The sequence below is a fragment of the Phalangium opilio genome, unplaced genomic scaffold (assembly GCF_054372755.1).
Source record: "Phalangium opilio isolate 3A_F unplaced genomic scaffold, DU_Popi_V2 ptg000039l_2, whole genome shotgun sequence".
NCBI classification, from domain to species: domain Eukaryota; kingdom Metazoa; phylum Arthropoda; class Arachnida; order Opiliones; family Phalangiidae; genus Phalangium; species Phalangium opilio.
In genome coordinates this window covers 5,363,572-5,382,960 of record NW_028324163.1, presented here as the reverse complement: position 1 = coordinate 5,382,960, position 19,389 = coordinate 5,363,572, and the positions used below count along the sequence as shown (strand labels likewise).

General features: G+C 38.3%; 10 pseudogenes; all 10 read right to left on the bottom strand.

The window, feature by feature from the left end:
* Positions 1-14,640: 14,640 nt before the first annotated feature.
* On the bottom strand, positions 14,641-14,759 carry LOC149680731 (5S ribosomal RNA; annotated as a pseudogene).
* A 362-nt stretch (positions 14,760-15,121) lies between these two features.
* LOC149680730 (5S ribosomal RNA) lies at positions 15,122-15,240 on the bottom strand (annotated as a pseudogene).
* A 362-nt stretch (positions 15,241-15,602) lies between these two features.
* Positions 15,603-15,721, bottom strand: LOC149680729 (5S ribosomal RNA; annotated as a pseudogene).
* A 122-nt stretch (positions 15,722-15,843) lies between these two features.
* Positions 15,844-15,946, bottom strand: LOC149680728 (5S ribosomal RNA; annotated as a pseudogene).
* A 137-nt stretch (positions 15,947-16,083) lies between these two features.
* LOC149680727 (5S ribosomal RNA) lies at positions 16,084-16,202 on the bottom strand (annotated as a pseudogene).
* A 585-nt stretch (positions 16,203-16,787) lies between these two features.
* LOC149680726 (5S ribosomal RNA) lies at positions 16,788-16,906 on the bottom strand (annotated as a pseudogene).
* A 361-nt stretch (positions 16,907-17,267) lies between these two features.
* LOC149680725 (5S ribosomal RNA) lies at positions 17,268-17,386 on the bottom strand (annotated as a pseudogene).
* A 362-nt stretch (positions 17,387-17,748) lies between these two features.
* LOC149680724 (5S ribosomal RNA) lies at positions 17,749-17,867 on the bottom strand (annotated as a pseudogene).
* Positions 17,868-18,706: 839 nt separating this feature from the next.
* LOC149680723 (5S ribosomal RNA) lies at positions 18,707-18,825 on the bottom strand (annotated as a pseudogene).
* A 123-nt stretch (positions 18,826-18,948) lies between these two features.
* On the bottom strand, positions 18,949-19,067 carry LOC149680722 (5S ribosomal RNA; annotated as a pseudogene).
* Between the last annotated feature and the right edge of the window lie 322 nt (positions 19,068-19,389).

The following is a 19,389-nucleotide window of genomic DNA, read 5'->3' as shown; positions in this document are numbered from 1 at the left end:
TGGTAGAATCAGAGTTACGAGCCTCCAGAATTTAGTCTAATGTATTTCCTATGGAGGGGTTTGTTTGTTTACGATTAGCTTAATTACTCGACTACTGTTTGTCGTAGCTCAATGTTTTTAGTATGGTTAGATGGGGGACAAATTGGGCTATATCATACTCAAAGGACATCCCCGTATCTCCAGTAAAAACAGAGTTACGAGCCTGCAAAGTTTATTTTCAAAAATCAAAAGTAACCTTCTAATAATAAGTGAGACAAAAAGTAAGTTGACGACGATATTGAGGTAGCCTCAAGTTTAAAGTATCCTTGTATGGGGAGCAAAGAGTACTATAACATATCCAAAGGAGATCCCAGTATCTCTTGTAGAACAAGAGTTATGAGCCTCCAAAGTTTAGTGCAAAAAAATCATAAGTAACATAATAAAAATAAGTGAGACGATACCAAAGTTGACGAACATTTTGCTTAATATCTCGGCCCCTGTTTGTCGTAGCTCAATGTTTTTAGTATGGTTAAATGGGGGACAAATTGGACTATAACATACTCAAAGGACATCCCCGTATCTCCCGTAGAAACAGAGTTACGAGCCTGCAAAGTATAGTCTAATGCATTTTCTAAGGAGGGGTTTTTTTGTTACGTTTTGCTTAATATCTCGGCCCCTGTTTGTCGTAGCTCAATGTTTTTAGTATGGTTAGATGGGAGACAAATTGGACTAAAACATACTCAAAGGACATCCCCGTATCTCCAGTAGAAACAGAGTTACGAGCCTGCAAAGTATAGTCTAATGCATTTTCTATGGAGGGGTTTGTTTGTTCACGTATTGCTTAATTACTTGACCCTGTTCTTTCGATTAAAAATAATAACATATCTTTAGTGTAGCGGTTATCGCATCCGCCTCACTCCCGGAAGGCCACAGGTTCGAAACCGCGAAGTTTTTTTTTATAATTATCCGAACATTTGTGTCAAGGTCACATTATTTACATCCCCGTATCTCTGGTAGAACCAGAGTTACGAGCCTCCAGAATTTAGTCTAATGTATTTCCTATGGAGGGGTTTGTTTGTTTACGATTAGCTTAATTACTCGACTACTGTTTGTCGTAGCTCAATGTTTTTAGTATGGTTAGATGGGGGACAAATTGGGCTATATCATACTCAAAGGACATCCCCGTATCTCCAGTAGAAACAGAGTTACGAGCCTGCAAAGTTTATTTTCAAAAATCAAAAGTAACCTTCTAACAATAAGTGAGACAAAAAGTAAGTTGACGACGATATTGAGGTAGCCTCAAGTTTAAAGTATCCTTGTATGGGGAGCAAAGAGTACTATAACATATCCAAAGGAGATCCCAGTATCTCTTGTAGAACAAGAGTTATGAGCCTCCAAAGTTTAGTGCAAAAATCATAAGTAATATAATAAAAATAAGTGAGACGATACCAAAGTTGACGAACATTTTGCTTAATATCTCGGCCCCTGTTTGTCGTAGCTCAATGTTTTTAGTATGGTTAAATGGGGGACAAATTGGACTATAACATACTCAAAGGACATCCCCGTATCTCCCGTAGAAACAGAGTTACGAGCCTGCAAAGTATAGTCTAATGCATTTTCTAAGGAGGGTTTTTTTTGTTACGTTTTGCTTAATATCTCGGCCCCTGTTTGTCGTAGCTCAATGTTTTTAGTATGGTTAGATGGGAGACAAATTGGACTAAAACATACTCAAAGGACATCCCCGTATCTCCAGTAGAAACAGAGTTACGAGCCTGCAAAGTATAGTCTAATGCATTTTCTATGGAGGGGTTTGTTTGTTCACGTATTGCTTAATTACTTGACCCTGTTCTTTCGATTAAAAATAATAACATATCTTTAGTGTAGCGGTTATCGCATCCGCCTCACTCCCGCAAGGCCACAGGTTCGAAACCGCGAAGTTTTTTTTCATAATTATCCGAACATTTGTGTCAAGGTCACATTATTTACATCCCCGTATCTCTGGTAGAATCAGAGTTACGAGCCTCCAGAATTTAGTCTAATGTATTTCCTATGGAGGGGTTTGTTTGTTTACGATTAGCTTAATTACTCGACTACTGTTTGTCGTAGCTCAATGTTTTTAGTATGGTTAGATGGGGGACAAATTGGGCTATATCATACTCAAAGGACATCCCCGTATCTCCAGTAGAAACAGAGTTACGAGCCTGCAAAGTTTATTTTCAAAAATCAAAAGTAACCTTCTAACAATAAGTGAGACAAAAAGTAAGTTGACGACGATATTGAGGTAGCCTCAAGTTTAAAGTATCCTTGTATGGGGAGCAAAGAGTACTATAACATATCCAAAGGAGATCCCAGTATCTCTTGTAGAACAAGAGTTATGAGCCTCCAAAGTTTAGTGCAAAAAAATCATAAGTAACATAATAAAAATAAGTGAGACGATACCAAAGATGACGAACATTTTGCTTAATATCTCGGCCCCTGTTTGTCGTAGCTCAATGTTTTTAGTATGTTTAAATGGGGGACAAATTGGACTATAACATACTCAAAGGACATCCCCGTATCTCCCGTAGAAACAGAGTTACGAGCCTGCAAAGTATAGTCTAATGCATTTTCTAAGGAGGGGTTTTTTTGTTACGTTTTGCTTAATATCTCGGCCCCTGTTTGTCGTAGCTCAATGTTTTTAGTATGGTTAGATGGGAGACAAATTGGACTAAAACATACTCAAAGGACATCCCCGTATCTCCAGTAGAAACAGAGTTACGAGCCTGCAAAGTATAGTCTAATGCATTTTCTATGGAGGGGTTTGTTTGTTCACGTATTGCTTAATTACTTGACCCTGTTCTTTCGATTAAAAATAATAACATATCTTTAGTGTAGCGGTTATCGCATCCGCCTCACTCCCGGAAGGCCACAGGTTCGAAACCGCGAAGTTTTTTTTTATAATTATCCGAACATTTGTGTCAAGGTCACATTATTTACATCCCCGTATCTCTGGTAGAACCAGAGTTACGAGCCTCCAGAATTTAGTCTAATGTATTTCCTATGGAGGGGTTTGTTTGTTTACGATTAGCTTAATTACTCGACTACTGTTTGTCGTAGCTCAATGTTTTTAGTATGGTTAGATGGGGGACAAATTGGGCTATATCATACTCAAAGGACATCCCCGTATCTCCAGTAGAAACAGAGTTACGAGCCTGCAAAGTTTATTTTCCAAAATCAAAAGTAACCTTCTAACAATAAGTGAGACAAAAAGTAAGTTGACGACGATATTGAGGTAGCCTCAAGTTTAAAGTATCCTTGTATGGGGAGCAAAGAGTACTATAACATATCCAAAGGAGATCCCAGTATCTCTTGTAGAACAAGAGTTATGAGCCTCCAAAGTTTAGTGCAAAAATCATAAGTAATATAATAAAAATAAGTGAGACGATACCAAAGTTGACGAACATTTTGCTTAATATCTCGGCCCCTGTTTGTCGTAGCTCAATGTTTTTAGTATGGTTAAATGGGGGACAAATTGGACTATAACATACTCAAAGGACATCCCCGTATCTCCCGTAGAAACAGAGTTACGAGCCTGCAAAGTATAGTCTAATGCATTTTCTAAGGAGGGTTTTTTTTGTTACGTTTTGCTTAATATCTCGGCCCCTGTTTGTCGTAGCTCAATGTTTTTAGTATGGTTAGATGGGAGACAAATTGGACTAAAACATACTCAAAGGACATCCCCGTATCTCCAGTAGAAACAGAGTTACGAGCCTGCAAAGTATAGTCTAATGCATTTTCTATGGAGGGGTTTGTTTGTTCACGTATTGCTTAATTACTTGACCCTGTTCTTTCGATTAAAAATAATAACATATCTTTAGTGTAGCGGTTATCGCATCCGCCTCACTCCCGCAAGGCCACAGGTTCGAAACCGCGAAGTTTTTTTTCATAATTATCCGAACATTTGTGTCAAGGTCACATTATTTACATCCCCGTATCTCTGGTAGAATCAGAGTTACGAGCCTCCAGAATTTAGTCTAATGTATTTCCTATGGAGGGGTTTGTTTGTTTACGATTAGCTTAATTACTCGACTACTGTTTGTCGTAGCTCAATGTTTTTAGTATGGTTAGATGGGGGACAAATTGGGCTATATCATACTCAAAGGACATCCCCGTATCTCCAGTAGAAACAGAGTTACGAGCCTGCAAAGTTTATTTTCAAAAATCAAAAGTAACCTTCTAACAATAAGTGAGACAAAAAGTAAGTTGACGACGATATTGAGGTAGCCTCAAGTTTAAAGTATCCTTGTATGGGGAGCAAAGAGTACTATAACATATCCAAAGGAGATCCCAGTATCTCTTGTAGAACAAGAGTTATGAGCCTCCAAAGTTTAGTGCAAAAAAATCATAAGTAACATAATAAAAATAAGTGAGACGATACCAAAGTTGACGAACATTTTGCTTAATATCTCGGCCCCTGTTTGTCGTAGCTCAATGTTTTTAGTATGTTTAAATGGGGGACAAATTGGACTATAACATACTCAAAGGACATCCCCGTATCTCCCGTAGAAACAGAGTTACGAGCCTGCAAAGTATAGTCTAATGCATTTTCTAAGGAGGGGTTTTTTTTGTTACGTTTTGCTTAATATCTCGGCCCCTGTTTGTCGTAGCTCAATGTTTTTAGTATGGTTAGATGGGAGACAAATTGGACTAAAACATACTCAAAGGACATCCCCGTATCTCCAGTAGAAACAGAGTTACGAGCCTGCAAAGTATAGTCTAATGCATTTTCTATGGAGGGGTTTGTTTGTTCACGTATTGCTTAATTACTTGACCCTGTTCTTTCGATTAAAAATCATAACATATCTTTAGTGTAGCGGTTATCGCATCCGCCTCACTCCCGGAAGGCCACAGGTTCGAAACCGCGAAGTTTTTTTTTATAATTATCCGAACATTTGTGTCAAGGTCACATTATTTACATCCCCGTATCTCTGGTAGAACCAGAGTTACGAGCCTCCAAAATTTAGTCTAATGTATTTCCTATGGAGGGGTTTGTTTGTTTACGATTAGCTTAATTACTCGACTACTGTTTGTCGTAGCTCAATGTTTTTAGTATGGTTAGATGGGGGACAAATTGGGCTATATCATACTCAAAGGACATCCCCGTATCTCCAGTAGAAACAGAGTTACGAGCCTGCAAAGTATAGTCTAATGCATTTTCTATGGAGGGGTTTGTTTGTTCACGTATTGCTTAATTACTTGACCCTGTTCTTTCGATTAAAAATCATAACATATCTTTAGTGTAGCGGTTATCGCATCCGCCTCACTCCCGGAAGGCCACAGGTTCGAAACCGCGAAGTTTTTTTTTATAATTATCCGAACATTTGTGTCAAGGTCACATTATTTACATCCCCGTATCTCTGGTAGAACCAGAGTTACGAGCCTCCAAAATTTAGTCTAATGTATTTCCTATGGAGGGGTTTGTTTGTTTACGATTAGCTTAATTACTCGACTACTGTTTGTCGTAGCTCAATGTTTTTAGTATGGTTAGATGGGGGACAAATTGGGCTATATCATACTCAAAGGACATCCCCGTATCTCCAGTAGAAACAGAGTTACGAGCCTGCAAAGTTTATTTTCAAAAATCAAAAGTAACCTTCTAACAATAAGTGAGACAAAAAGTAAGTTGACGACGATATTGAGGTAGCCTCAAGTTTAAAGTATCCTTGTATGGGGAGCAAAGAGTACTATAACATATCCAAAGGAGATCCCAGTATCTCTTGTAGAACAAGAGTTATGAGCCTCCAAAGTTTAGTGCAAAAATCATAAGTAATATAATAAAAATAAGTGAGACGATACCAAAGTTGACGAACATTTTGCTTAATATCTCGGCCCCTGTTTGTCGTAGCTCAATGTTTTTAGTATGGTTAAATGGGGGACAAATTGGACTATAACATACTCAAAGGACATCCCCGTATCTCCCGTAGAAACAGAGTTACGAGCCTGCAAAGTATAGTCTAATGCATTTTCTAAGGAGGGGTTTTTTTGTTACGTTTTGCTTAATATCTCGGCCCCTGTTTGTCGTAGCTCAATGTTTTTAGTATGGTTAGATGGGAGACAAATTGGACTAAAACATACTCAAAGGACATCCCCGTATCTCCAGTAGAAACAGAGTTACGAGCCTGCAAAGTATAGTCTAATGCATTTTCTATGGAGGGGTTTGTTTGTTCACGTATTGCTTAATTACTTGACCCTGTTCTTTCGATTAAAAATAATAACATATCTTTAGTGTAGCGGTTATCGCATCCGCCTCACTCCCGCAAGGCCACAGGTTCGAAACCGCGAAGTTTTTTTTCATAATTATCCGAACATTTGTGTCAAGGTCACATTATTTACATCCCCGTATCTCTGGTAGAATCAGAGTTACGAGCCTCCAGAATTTAGTCTAATGTATTTCCTATGGAGGGGTTTGTTTGTTTACGATTAGCTTAATTACTCGACTACTGTTTGTCGTAGCTCAATGTTTTTAGAATGGTTAGATGGGGGACAAATTGGGCTATATCATACTCAAAGGACATCCCCGTATCTCCAGTAGAAACAGAGTTACGAGCCTGCAAAGTTTATTTTCAAAAATCAAAAGTAACCTTCTAACAATAAGTGAGACAAAAAGTAAGTTGACGACGATATTGAGGTAGCCTCAAGTTTAAAGTATCCTTGTATGGGGAGCAAAGAGTACTATAACATATCCAAAGGAGATCCCAGTATCTCTTGTAGAACAAGAGTTATGAGCCTCCAAAGTTTAGTGCAAAAAAATCATAAGTAACATAATAAAAATAAGTGAGACGATACCAAAGTTGACGAACATTTTGCTTAATATCTCGGCCCCTGTTTGTCGTAGCTCAATGTTTTTAGTATGTTTAAATGGGGGACAAATTGGACTATAACATACTCAAAGGACATCCCCGTATCTCCCGTAGAAACAGAGTTACGAGCCTGCAAAGTATAGTCTAATGCATTTTCTAAGGAGGGGTTTTTTTGTTACGTTTTGCTTAATATCTCGGCCCCTGTTTGTCGTAGCTCAATGTTTTTAGTATGGTTAGATGGGAGACAAATTGGACTAAAACATACTCAAAGGACATCCCCGTATCTCCAGTAGAAACAGAGTTACGAGCCTGCAAAGTATAGTCTAATGCATTTTCTATGGAGGGGTTTGTTTGTTCACGTATTGCTTAATTACTTGACCCTGTTCTTTCGATTAAAAATCATAACATATCTTTAGTGTAGCGGTTATCGCATCCGCCTCACTCCCGGAAGGCCACAGGTTCGAAACCGCGAAGTTTTTTTTTATAATTATCCGAACATTTGTGTCAAGGTCACATTATTTACATCCCCGTATCTCTGGTAGAACCAGAGTTACGAGCCTCCAAAATTTAGTCTAATGTATTTCCTATGGAGGGGTTTGTTTGTTTACGATTAGCTTAATTACTCGACTACTGTTTGTCGTAGCTCAATGTTTTTAGTATGGTTAGATGGGGGACAAATTGGGCTATATCATACTCAAAGGACATCCCCGTATCTCCAGTAGAAACAGAGTTACGAGCCTGCAAAGTATAGTCTAATGCATTTTCTATGGAGGGGTTTGTTTGTTCACGTATTGCTTAATTACTTGACCCTGTTCTTTCGATTAAAAATCATAACATATCTTTAGTGTAGCGGTTATCGCATCCGCCTCACTCCCGGAAGGCCACAGGTTCGAAACCGCGAAGTTTTTTTTTATAATTATCCGAACATTTGTGTCAAGGTCACATTATTTACATCCCCGTATCTCTGGTAGAACCAGAGTTACGAGCCTCCAAAATTTAGTCTAATGTATTTCCTATGGAGGGGTTTGTTTGTTTACGATTAGCTTAATTACTCGACTACTGTTTGTCGTAGCTCAATGTTTTTAGTATGGTTAGATGGGGGACAAATTGGGCTATATCATACTCAAAGGACATCCCCGTATCTCCAGTAGAAACAGAGTTACGAGCCTGCAAAGTTTATTTTCAAAAATCAAAAGTAACCTTCTAACAATAAGTGAGACAAAAAGTAAGTTGACGACGATATTGAGGTAGCCTCAAGTTTAAAGTATCCTTGTATGGGGAGCAAAGAGTACTATAACATATCCAAAGGAGATCCCAGTATCTCTTGTAGAACAAGAGTTATGAGCCTCCAAAGTTTAGTGCAAAAATCATAAGTAATATAATAAAAATAAGTGAGACGATACCAAAGTTGACGAACATTTTGCTTAATATCTCGGCCCCTGTTTGTCGTAGCTCAATGTTTTTAGTATGGTTAAATGGGGGACAAATTGGACTATAACATACTCAAAGGACATCCCCGTATCTCCCGTAGAAACAGAGTTACGAGCCTGCAAAGTATAGTCTAATGCATTTTCTAAGGAGGGGTTTTTTTGTTACGTTTTGCTTAATATCTCGGCCCCTGTTTGTCGTAGCTCAATGTTTTTAGTATGGTTAGATGGGAGACAAATTGGACTAAAACATACTCAAAGGACATCCCCGTATCTCCAGTAGAAACAGAGTTACGAGCCTGCAAAGTATAGTCTAATGCATTTTCTATGGAGGGGTTTGTTTGTTCACGTATTGCTTAATTACTTGACCCTGTTCTTTCGATTAAAAATAATAACATATCTTTAGTGTAGCGGTTATCGCATCCGCCTCACTCCCGCAAGGCCACAGGTTCGAAACCGCGAAGTTTTTTTTCATAATTATCCGAACATTTGTGTCAAGGTCACATTATTTACATCCCCGTATCTCTGGTAGAATCAGAGTTACGAGCCTCCAGAATTTAGTCTAATGTATTTCCTATGGAGGGGTTTGTTTGTTTACGATTAGCTTAATTACTCGACTACTGTTTGTCGTAGCTCAATGTTTTTAGAATGGTTAGATGGGGGACAAATTGGGCTATATCATACTCAAAGGACATCCCCGTATCTCCAGTAGAAACAGAGTTACGAGCCTGCAAAGTTTATTTTCAAAAATCAAAAGTAACCTTCTAACAATAAGTGAGACAAAAAGTAAGTTGACGACGATATTGAGGTAGCCTCAAGTTTAAAGTATCCTTGTATGGGGAGCAAAGAGTACTATAACATATCCAAAGGAGATCCCAGTATCTCTTGTAGAACAAGAGTTATGAGCCTCCAAAGTTTAGTGCAAAAAAATCATAAGTAACATAATAAAAATAAGTGAGACGATACCAAAGTTGACGAACATTTTGCTTAATATCTCGGCCCCTGTTTGTCGTAGCTCAATGTTTTTAGTATGTTTAAATGGGGGACAAATTGGACTATAACATACTCAAAGGACATCCCCGTATCTCCCGTAGAAACAGAGTTACGAGCCTGCAAAGTATAGTCTAATGCATTTTCTAAGGAGGGGTTTTTTTTGTTACGTTTTGCTTAATATCTCGGCCCCTGTTTGTCGTAGCTCAATGTTTTTAGTATGGTTAGATGGGAGACAAATTGGACTAAAACATACTCAAAGGACATCCCCGTATCTCCAGTAGAAACAGAGTTACGAGCCTGCAAAGTATAGTCTAATGCATTTTCTATGGAGGGGTTTGTTTGTTCACGTATTGCTTAATTACTTGACCCTGTTCTTTCGATTAAAAATCATAACATATCTTTAGTGTAGCGGTTATCGCATCCGCCTCACTCCCGGAAGGCCACAGGTTCGAAACCGCGAAGTTTTTTTTTATAATTATCCGAACATTTGTGTCAAGGTCACATTATTTACATCCCCGTATCTCTGGTAGAACCAGAGTTACGAGCCTCCAAAATTTAGTCTAATGTATTTCCTATGGAGGGGTTTGTTTGTTTACGATTAGCTTAATTACTCGACTACTGTTTGTCGTAGCTCAATGTTTTTAGTATGGTTAGATGGGGGACAAATTGGGCTATATCATACTCAAAGGACATCCCCGTATCTCCAGTAGAAACAGAGTTACGAGCCTGCAAAGTTTATTTTCAAAAATCAAAAGTAACCTTCTAACAATAAGTGAGACAAAAAGTAAGTTGACGACGATATTGAGGTAGCCTCAAGTTTAAAGTATCCTTGTATGGGGAGCAAAGAGTACTATAACATATCCAAAGGAGATCCCAGTATCTCTTGTAGAACAAGAGTTATGAGCCTCCAAAGTTTAGTGCAAAAATCATAAGTAATATAATAAAAATAAGTGAGACGATACCAAATTTGACGAACATTTTGCTTAATATCACGGCCCCTGTTTGTCGTAGCTCAATGTTTTTAGTATGGTTAGATGGGGGACAATTTGGACTATAACATATCCTAAGGACATTCCCGTATCTCTAGTAGACACAGAGTTATGGGCCTGCAAAATATAGTCTAATGCATTTCCTATGGACGGGTTGTTTGTTTACGTTTAGCTTAATTTCTCGGCCCCTGTTTGTCGTAGCTCAATATTTTTGGTATGGTTAAATGGGGGACAAATTGGACTATAAAATACTCAAAGGACATCCCTGTATCTCCAGTAGAAACAGAGTTACGAGCCTACAAAGTATAGTCTAATGCATTTTCTAAGGTGGGGTTTTTTGTTCACGTATTGCTTAATTACTTGACCCTGTTCTTTCGATTAAAAATAACAACATATCTTTAGTGTAGCGGTTATCGCATCCGCCTCACTCACGGAAGGCCACAGGTTCGAAACCGCGAAGTTTTTTTTATAATTATCCGAACATTTGTGTCAAGGTCACATTATTTACATCCCCGTATCTCTGGTAGAACCAGAGTAACGAGCCTCCAGAATTTAGTCTAATGCATTTCCTATGGAGGGGTTTGTTTGTTTACGATTAGCTTAATTTCTCGACTACTGTTTGTCGTAGCTCAATGTTTTTAGTATGGTTAGATGGGGGACAAATTGGGCTATATCATACTCAAAGGACATCCCCGTATCTCCAGTAGAAACAGAGTTACGAGCCTGCAAAGTTTATTTTCAAAAATCAAAAGTAACCTTCTAACAATAAGTGAGACAAAAAGTAAGTTGACGACGATATTGAGGTAGCCTCAAGTTTAAAGTATCCTTGTATGGGGAGCAAAGAGTACTATAACATATCCAAAGGAGATCCCAGTATCTCTTGTAGAACAAGAGTTATGAGCCTCCAAAGTTTAGTGCAAAAAAATCATAAGTAACATAATAAAAATAAGTGAGACGATACCAAAGTTGACGAACATTTTGCTTAATATCTCGGCCCCTGTTTGTCGTAGCTCAATGTTTTTAGTATGGTTAAATGGGGGACAAATTGGACTATAACATACTCAAAGGACATCCCCGTATCTCCAGTAGAAACAGAGTTACGAGCCTGCAAAGTATAGTCTAAAGCATTTTCTAAGGGGGGGGGTTTTTTTGTTACGTTTTGCTTAATATCTCGGCCCCTGTTTGTCGTAGCTCAATGTTTTTAGTATGGTTAGATGGGAGACAAATTGGACTAAAACATACTCAAAGGACATCCCCGTATCTCCAGTAGAAACAGAGTTACGAGCCTGCAAAGTATAGTCTAATGCATTTTCTATGGAGGGGTTTGTTTGTTCACGTATTGCTTAATTACTTGACCCTGTTCTTTCGATTAAAAATCATAACATACCTTTAGTGTAGCGGTTATCGCATCCGCCTCACTCCCGGAAGGCCACAGGTTCGAAACCGCGAAGTTTTTTTTTATAATTATCCGAACATTTGTGTCAAGGTCACATTATTTACATCCCCGTATCTCTGGTAGAACCAGAGTTACGAGCCTCCAGAATTTAGTCTAATGTATTTCCTATGGAGGGGTTTGTTTGTTTACGATTAGCTTAATTACTCGACTACTGTTTGTCGTAGCTCAATGTTTTTAGTATGGTTAGATGGGGGACAAATTGGGCTATATCATACTCAAAGGACATCCCCGTATCTCCAGTAGAAACAGAGTTACGAGCCTGCAAAGTTTATTTTCAAAAATCAAAAGTAACCTTCTAACAATAAGTGAGACAAAAAGTAAGTTGACGACGATATTGAGGTAGCCTCTAGTTTAAAGTATCCTTGTATGGGGAGCAAAGAGTACAATAACATATCCAAAGGAGATCCCAGTATCTCTTGTAGAACAAGAGTTATGAGCCTCCAAAGTTTAGTGCAAAAATCATAAGTAACATAATAAAAATAAGTGAGACGATACCAAAGTTGACGAACATTTTGCTTAATATCTCGGCCCCTGTTTGTCGTAGCTCAATGTTTTTAGTATGGTTAGATGGGGGACAATTTGGACAATAACATATCCTAAGGACATTCCCGTATCTCTAGTAGACACAGAGTTATGGGCCTGCAAAATATAGTCTAATGCATTTCCTATGGACGGGTTGTTTGTTTACGTTTAGCTTAATTTCTCGGCCCCTGTTTGTCGTAGCTCAATATTTTTAGTATGGTTAAATGGGGGACAAATTGGACTATAAAATACTCAAAGGACATCCCTGTATCTCCAGTAGAAACAGAGTTACGAGCCTGCAAAGTATAGTCTAATGCATTTTCTAAGGTGGGGTTTTTTGTTCACGTATTGCTTAATTACTTGACCCTGTTCTTTCGATTAAAAATAACAACATATCTTTAGTGTAGCGGTTATCGCATCCGCCTCACTCCCGGAAGGCCACAGGTTCGAAACCGCGAAGTTTTTTTTATAATTATCCGAACATTTGTGTCAAGGTCACATTATTTACATCCCCGTATCTCTGGTAGAACCAGAGTTACGAGCCTCCAGAATTTAGTCTAATGCATTTCCTATGGAGGGGTTTGTTTGTTTACGATTAGCTTAATTTCTCGACTACTGTTTGTCGTAGCTCAATGTTTTTAGTATGGTTAGATGGGGGACAAATTGGACTATAACATACTCAAAGGACATCCCCGTATCTCCAGTAGAAACAGAGTTACGAGCCTGCAAAGTATAGTCTAATGCATTTTCTATGGAGGGGTTTGTTTGTTCACGTATTGCTTAATTACTTGACCCTGTTCTTTCGATTAAAAATAATAACATATCTTTAGTGTAGCGGTTATCGCATCCGCCTCACTCTCGGAAGGCCACAGGTTCGAAACCGCGAAGTTTTTTTTTTGCTTGGAACAAGCAAAGACCTTTATAATTATCCGAACATTTGTGTCAAGGTCACATTATTTACATCCCCGTATCTCTGGTAGAACCAGAGTTACGAGCCTCCAGAATTTAGTCTAATGCATTTCCTATGGAGGGGTTTGTTTGTTTACGATTAGCTTAATTTCTCGACTACTGTTTGTCGTAGCTCAATGTTTTTAGTATGGTTAGATGAGGGACAAATTGGACTATAACATACTCAAAGGACATCCCCGTATCTCCAGTAGAAACAGAGTTACGAGCCTGCAAAGTATAGTCTAATGCATTTTCTATGGAGGGGTTTGTTTGTTCACGTATTGCTTAATTACTTGACCCTGTTCTTTCGATTAAAAATAATAACATATCTTTAGTGTAGCGGTTATCGCATCCGCCTCACTCTCGGAAGGCCACAGGTTCGAAACCGCGAAGTTTTTTTTTGCTTGGAACAAGCAAAGACCTTTATAATTATCCGAACATTTGTGTCAAGGTCACATTATTTACATCCCCGTATCTCTGGTAGAACCAGAGTTACCAGCCTCCAGAATTTAGTCTAATGTATTTCCTATGGAGGGGTTTGTTTGTTTACGATTAGCTTAATTACTCGACTACTGTTTGTCGTAGCCCTAATTCTTAGTATGGCTAGATGGGGGACAAAATGGTCTATAACATACTCAAAGGACATCCCCGTATCTCCAGTAGAAACAGAGTTACGAGCCTGCAAAGTTTATTTTCAAAAATCAAAAGTAACCTTCTAACAATAAGTGAGACAAAAAATAAGTTGACGACGATATTGAGGTAGCCTCAAGTTTAAAGTATCCTTTTATGGGGAGCAAAGAGTACTATAACATATCCAAAGGAGATCCCAGTATCTCTTGTAGAACAAGAGTTATGAGCCTCCCAAGTTTAGTGCAAAAATCATAAGTAACATAATAAAAATAAGTGAGACGATACCAAAGTTGACGAACATTTTGCTTAATATCTCGGCCCTTGTTTGTCGTAGCTCAATGTTTTTAGTATGGTTAGATGGGGGACAATTTGGACTATAACATATCCTAAGGACATCTCCGTATCTCTTGTAGACACAGAGTTATGGGCCTGCAAAATATAGTCTAATGCATTTCCTGTGGACGGGTTGTTTGCTTACGTTTAGCTTAATTAATCGGACCCTGTTTGTCGTAGCTCAATATTTTTAGTATGGTTAGATGGGGGACAAATTGGACTATAAAATACTAAAAGGACATCCCCGTATCTCCAGTAGAAACAGAGTTACGAGCCTGCAAAGTATAGTCTAATGCATTTTCTATGGAGGGGTTTGTTTGTTCACGTATTGCTTAACTTCGCTGATCGGACGTGAACCGGTGTTTTTAGCGTGATATGGCCGTTGCCGAGAGTGCTAGTTAATAATTCGAATTTAAATTAAGTGAGACAAATTAACCTTCATCATTTTAAAACAATAACAAAAAGAAAACATGTTTGCTTTTTTCATATCTATTAAAATTTAAAAGAGGAAAAAAAAGTGAAAAAGTCAACGGCACGCAGTGTTCCTAAGTGGTCTCCCTCCCAAGTAGTGACTGCGCTCGACGCTGCTTAACTTCGGTAATCGGACGAGAACCGGTGTATTCAGCGTGATATGGCCGTTGCCGAGAGTGCTAGTTAATAATTTGAATTTAATTAACTTTCATCTTTATAAAACAATAACTAAAAGAAGATTTGTTTGCTTTTTTCATATCTGGTGGAATTTGAAAGAGGAAACAAAAGTGAAAAAACAAACGGCACGCAGTATTCCCAAGTACTGTATGCGCTCGACGCTGCTTAACTTCGGTGATCGGACGTGAACCGGTGTTTTCAGCGTGATATGGCCGTTGCCGAGAGTGCTAGATAATAATTCGAATTTAAATTAAGTGAGACAAATTAACCTTCATCTTTTTCAAACAATAACAAAAAGAAAATATGTTTGCTTTTTTCATATCTATTGGAATTTAAAAGAGGAAAAAAAAGTGAAAAAGCTAACGGCACGCAGTGTTCCTAAGTGGTCGCCCTCCCAAGTACTGACTGCGCTCGACGCTGCTTAACTTCGGTTATCGGACGAGAACCGGTATATTCAGCGTGATATGGCCGTTGCCGAGAGTGCTAGTTAATAATTTGAATTTAATTAACCTTCATCTTTAAAAAACAATAACAAAAAGAAGATATGTTTGCTTTTTTCATATCTGGTGGAATTTAAAAGAGGAAACAAAAGTGAAAAAACAAACGGCACGCAGTATTCCCAAGTACTGTATGCGCTCGACGCTGCTTAACTTCGGTGATCGGACGTGAACCGGTGTTTTCAGCGTGATATGGCCGTTGCCGAGAGTGCTAGTTAATAATTCGAATTTAAATTAAGTGAGGCAAATTAACCTTCATCATTTTAAAACAATAACAAAAAGAAAACATGTTTGCTTTTTTCATATCTATTAAAATTTAAAAGAGGAAAAAAAAGTGAAAAAGCCAACGGCACGCGGTGTTCCTAAGTGGTCTCCCTCCCAAGTAGTGACTGCGCTCGACGCTGCTTAACTTCGGTTTTCGGACGAGAACCGGTGTATTCAGCGTGATATGGCCGTTGCCGAGAATGCTAGTTAATAATTTGAATTTATTTAACTTTCTTCTTTATAAAACAATAACAAAAAGAAGATATGTTTGCTTTTTTCATATCTGGTGGAATTTGAAAGAGGAAACAAAAGTGAAAAAGCCAACGGCACGCAGTATTCCCAAGTACTGTATGCGCTCGACGCTGCTTAACTTCGGTGATTGGACGTGAACCGGTGTTTTCAGCGTGATATGGCCGTTGCCGAGAGTGCTAGTTAATAATTCGAATTTAAATTAAGTGAGACAAATTAACCTTCATCATTTTAAAACAATAACAAAAAGAAAACCTGTTTGCTTTTTACATATCTATTAAAATTTAAAAGAGGAAAAAAAAGTGAAAAAGCCAACGGCACGCAGTGTTCCTAAGTGGTCTCCCTCCCAAGTAATGACTGCGCTCGACGCTGCTTAACTTCGGTTATCGGACGAGAACCGGTGTATTCAGCGTGATATGGCCGTTGCCGAGAACGTTAGTTAATAATTTGAATTTAATTAACTTTCTTCTTTATAAAACAATAACAAAAAGAAGATATGTTTGCTATTTTCATATCTGGTGGAATTTAAAAGAGGAAACAAAAGTGAAAAAGCAAACGGCACGCAGTATTCACAAGTACTGTATGCGCTCGACGCTGCTTTACTTCGGTGATCGGATGTGAACCGGTGTTTTCAGCGTGATATGGCCGTTGCCGAGAGTGCTAGTTAATAATTTGAATTTAATTAACTTTCATCTTTATAAAACAATAACTAAAAGAAGATTTGTTTGCTTTTTTCATATCTGGTGGAATTTGAAAGAGGAAACAAAAGTGAAAAAAGCAAACGGCACGCAGTATTCCCAAGTACTGACTGCGCTCGACGCTGCTAACGTCGGCGATCGGACGAGAACCGGTGTTCTCAGCGTGATATGGCCGTTGCCGAGAGTGCTAGATAATAATTCGAATTTAAATTAAGTGAGACAAATTAACCTTCATCTTTTTCAAACAATAACAAAAAGAAAATATGTTTGCTTTTTTCATATCTATTGGAATTTAAAAGAGGAAAAAAGTGAAAAAGTTAACGGCACGCAGTGTTCCTAAGTGGTCGCCCTCCCAAGTACTGACTGCGCTCGACGTTGCTTAACTTCGGTTATCGGACGAGAACCGGTGTATTCAGCGCGATACGGCCGTTGCCGAGAGTGCTAGTTAATAATTTGAATTTAATTAACCTTCATCTTTATAAAACAATAACAAAAAGAAGATATGTTTGCTTTTTTCATATCTGGTGGAATTTAAAAGAGGAAACAAAAGTGAAAAAGCAAACGGCACGCAGTATTCCCAAGTACTGTATGCGCTCGACGCTGCTTTACTTCGGTGATCGGACGTGAACCGGTGTTTTCAGCGTGATATGGTCGTTGCCGAGAGTGCTAGATAATAATTCGAATTTAAATTAAGTGAGACAAATTAACCTTCATCTTTTTCAAACGATAACAAAAAGAAAATATGTTTGCTTTTTTCATATCTATTGGAATTTAAAAGAGAAAAAAAAGTGAAAAAGCTAACGGCACGCAGTGTTCCTAAGTGGTCGCCCTCCCAAGTACTGACTGCGCTCGACGCTGCTTAACTTCGGTTATCGGACGAGAACCGGTGTATTCAGCGTGATATGGCCGTTGCCGAGAGTGCTAGTTAATAATTTGAATTTAATTAACGTTCATCTTTATAAAACCATAACAAAAAGAAGATATGTTTGCTTTTTTCATATCTGGTGGAATTTAAAAGAGGAAACAAAAGTGAAAAAACAAACGGCACGCAGTATTTCCAAGAACTGTATGCGCTCGACGCTGCTTAACTTCGGTGATCGGACGTGAAACGGTGTTTTCAGCGTGATATGGCCGTTGCCGAGAGTGCTAGTTAATAATTCGAATTTAAATTAAGTGAGACAAATTAACCTTCATCATTTTAAAACAATAACAAAAAGAAAACATGTTTGCTTTTTTCATATCTATTAAAATTTAAAAGAGGAAAAAAAAGTGAAAAAGCCAACGGCACGCAGTTTTCCTAAGTGGTCTCCCTCCCAAGTAGTGACTGCGCTCGACGCTGCTTAACTTCGGTTATCTGACGAGAACCGGTGTATTCAGCGTGATATGGCCGTTGCCGAGAATGCTAGTTAATAATTTGAATTTAATTAACTTTCATCTTTATAAAACAATAACTAAAAGAAGATTTGTTTGCTTTTTCATATCTGGTGGAATTTGAAAGAGGAAACAAAAGTGAAAAAACAAACGGCACGCAGTATTCCCAAGTACTGGCTGCGCTCGACGCTGCTCAACTTCGGTTATCGGACGAGAACCGGTGTATTCAGCGTGATATGGCCGTTGCCGAGAGTGCTAGTTAATAATTCGAATTTAAATTAAGTGAGACAAATTAACCATCATTTTAAAACAATAACAAAATGAAAACATGTTTGCTTTTTTCATATCTATTAAAATTTAAAAGAGGAAAAAAAAACGAAAAAGCCAACGGCACGCAGTGTTCCTAAGTGGTCTCCCTCCCAAGTAGTGACTGCGCTCGACGCTGCTTAACATCGGTTATCGGACGAGAACCGGTGTATTCAGCGTGTTATGGGCTTTGCCGAGAGCGCTAGTTAATAATTTGAATTAAATTAAGTTACATCTTTATAAAACAATAACAAAAAAGAAGATATGTTTGCTTTTTTCATATCTGGTGGAATTTGAAAGAGGAAACAAAAGTGAAAAAGCCAAAGGCACGCAGCATTCCCAAGTACTGTATGCGCTCGACGCTGCTGAACTTCGGTGATCGGACGAGAACCGCTGTATTCAGCGTGATATGGTCGTTGCCGAGAGTGCTAGTTAATAATTCGAATTTAAATTAAGTGAGACAAATTAACCTTATCATATTAAAACAATAACAAAATGAAAACATGTTTGCTTTTTTCATATCTATTAAAATTTAAAAGAGGAAATAAAAGTGAAAAAGCCAACGGCACGCAGTGTTCCTAAGTGGTCTCCCTCCCAAGTAGTGACTGCGCTCGACCCTGCTTAACATCGGTTATCGGACGAGAACCGGTGTATTCAGCGTGATATGGCCGTTGCCGAGAGTGCTAGTTAATAATTTGAATTTAATTAACTTTCATCTTTATAAAACAATAACAAAAAAGAAGATATGTTTGCTTTTTTCATATCTATTAAAATTTAAAAGAGGAAAAAAAAGTGAAAAAGCCAACGGCACGCAGTGTTCCTAAGTGGTCTCCCTCCCAAGTAGTGACTGCGCTCAACGCTGCTTAACTTCAGTTATCGGACGAGAACCGGTGTATTCAGCGTGATATGGCCGTTGCCGAGAGTGCTAGTTAATAATTTTAATTTGATTAACTTTCATCTTTATAAAACAATAACAAAAAGAAGATATGTTTGCTTTTTTCATATTTGGTGGAATTTGAAAGAGGAAACAAAAGTGAAAAAGCCAACGGCACGCAGTATTCCCAAGTACTGACTGCGCTTGACGCTGCTAACGTCGGCGATCGGACGAGAACCGGTGTTCTCAGCGTGATATGGCCGTTACCGAGAGTGCTAGATAATAATTCGAATTTAAATTAAGTGAGACAAATTAACCTTCATCTTTTTAAAACAATAACAAAAAGAAAATATGTTTGCTTTTTTC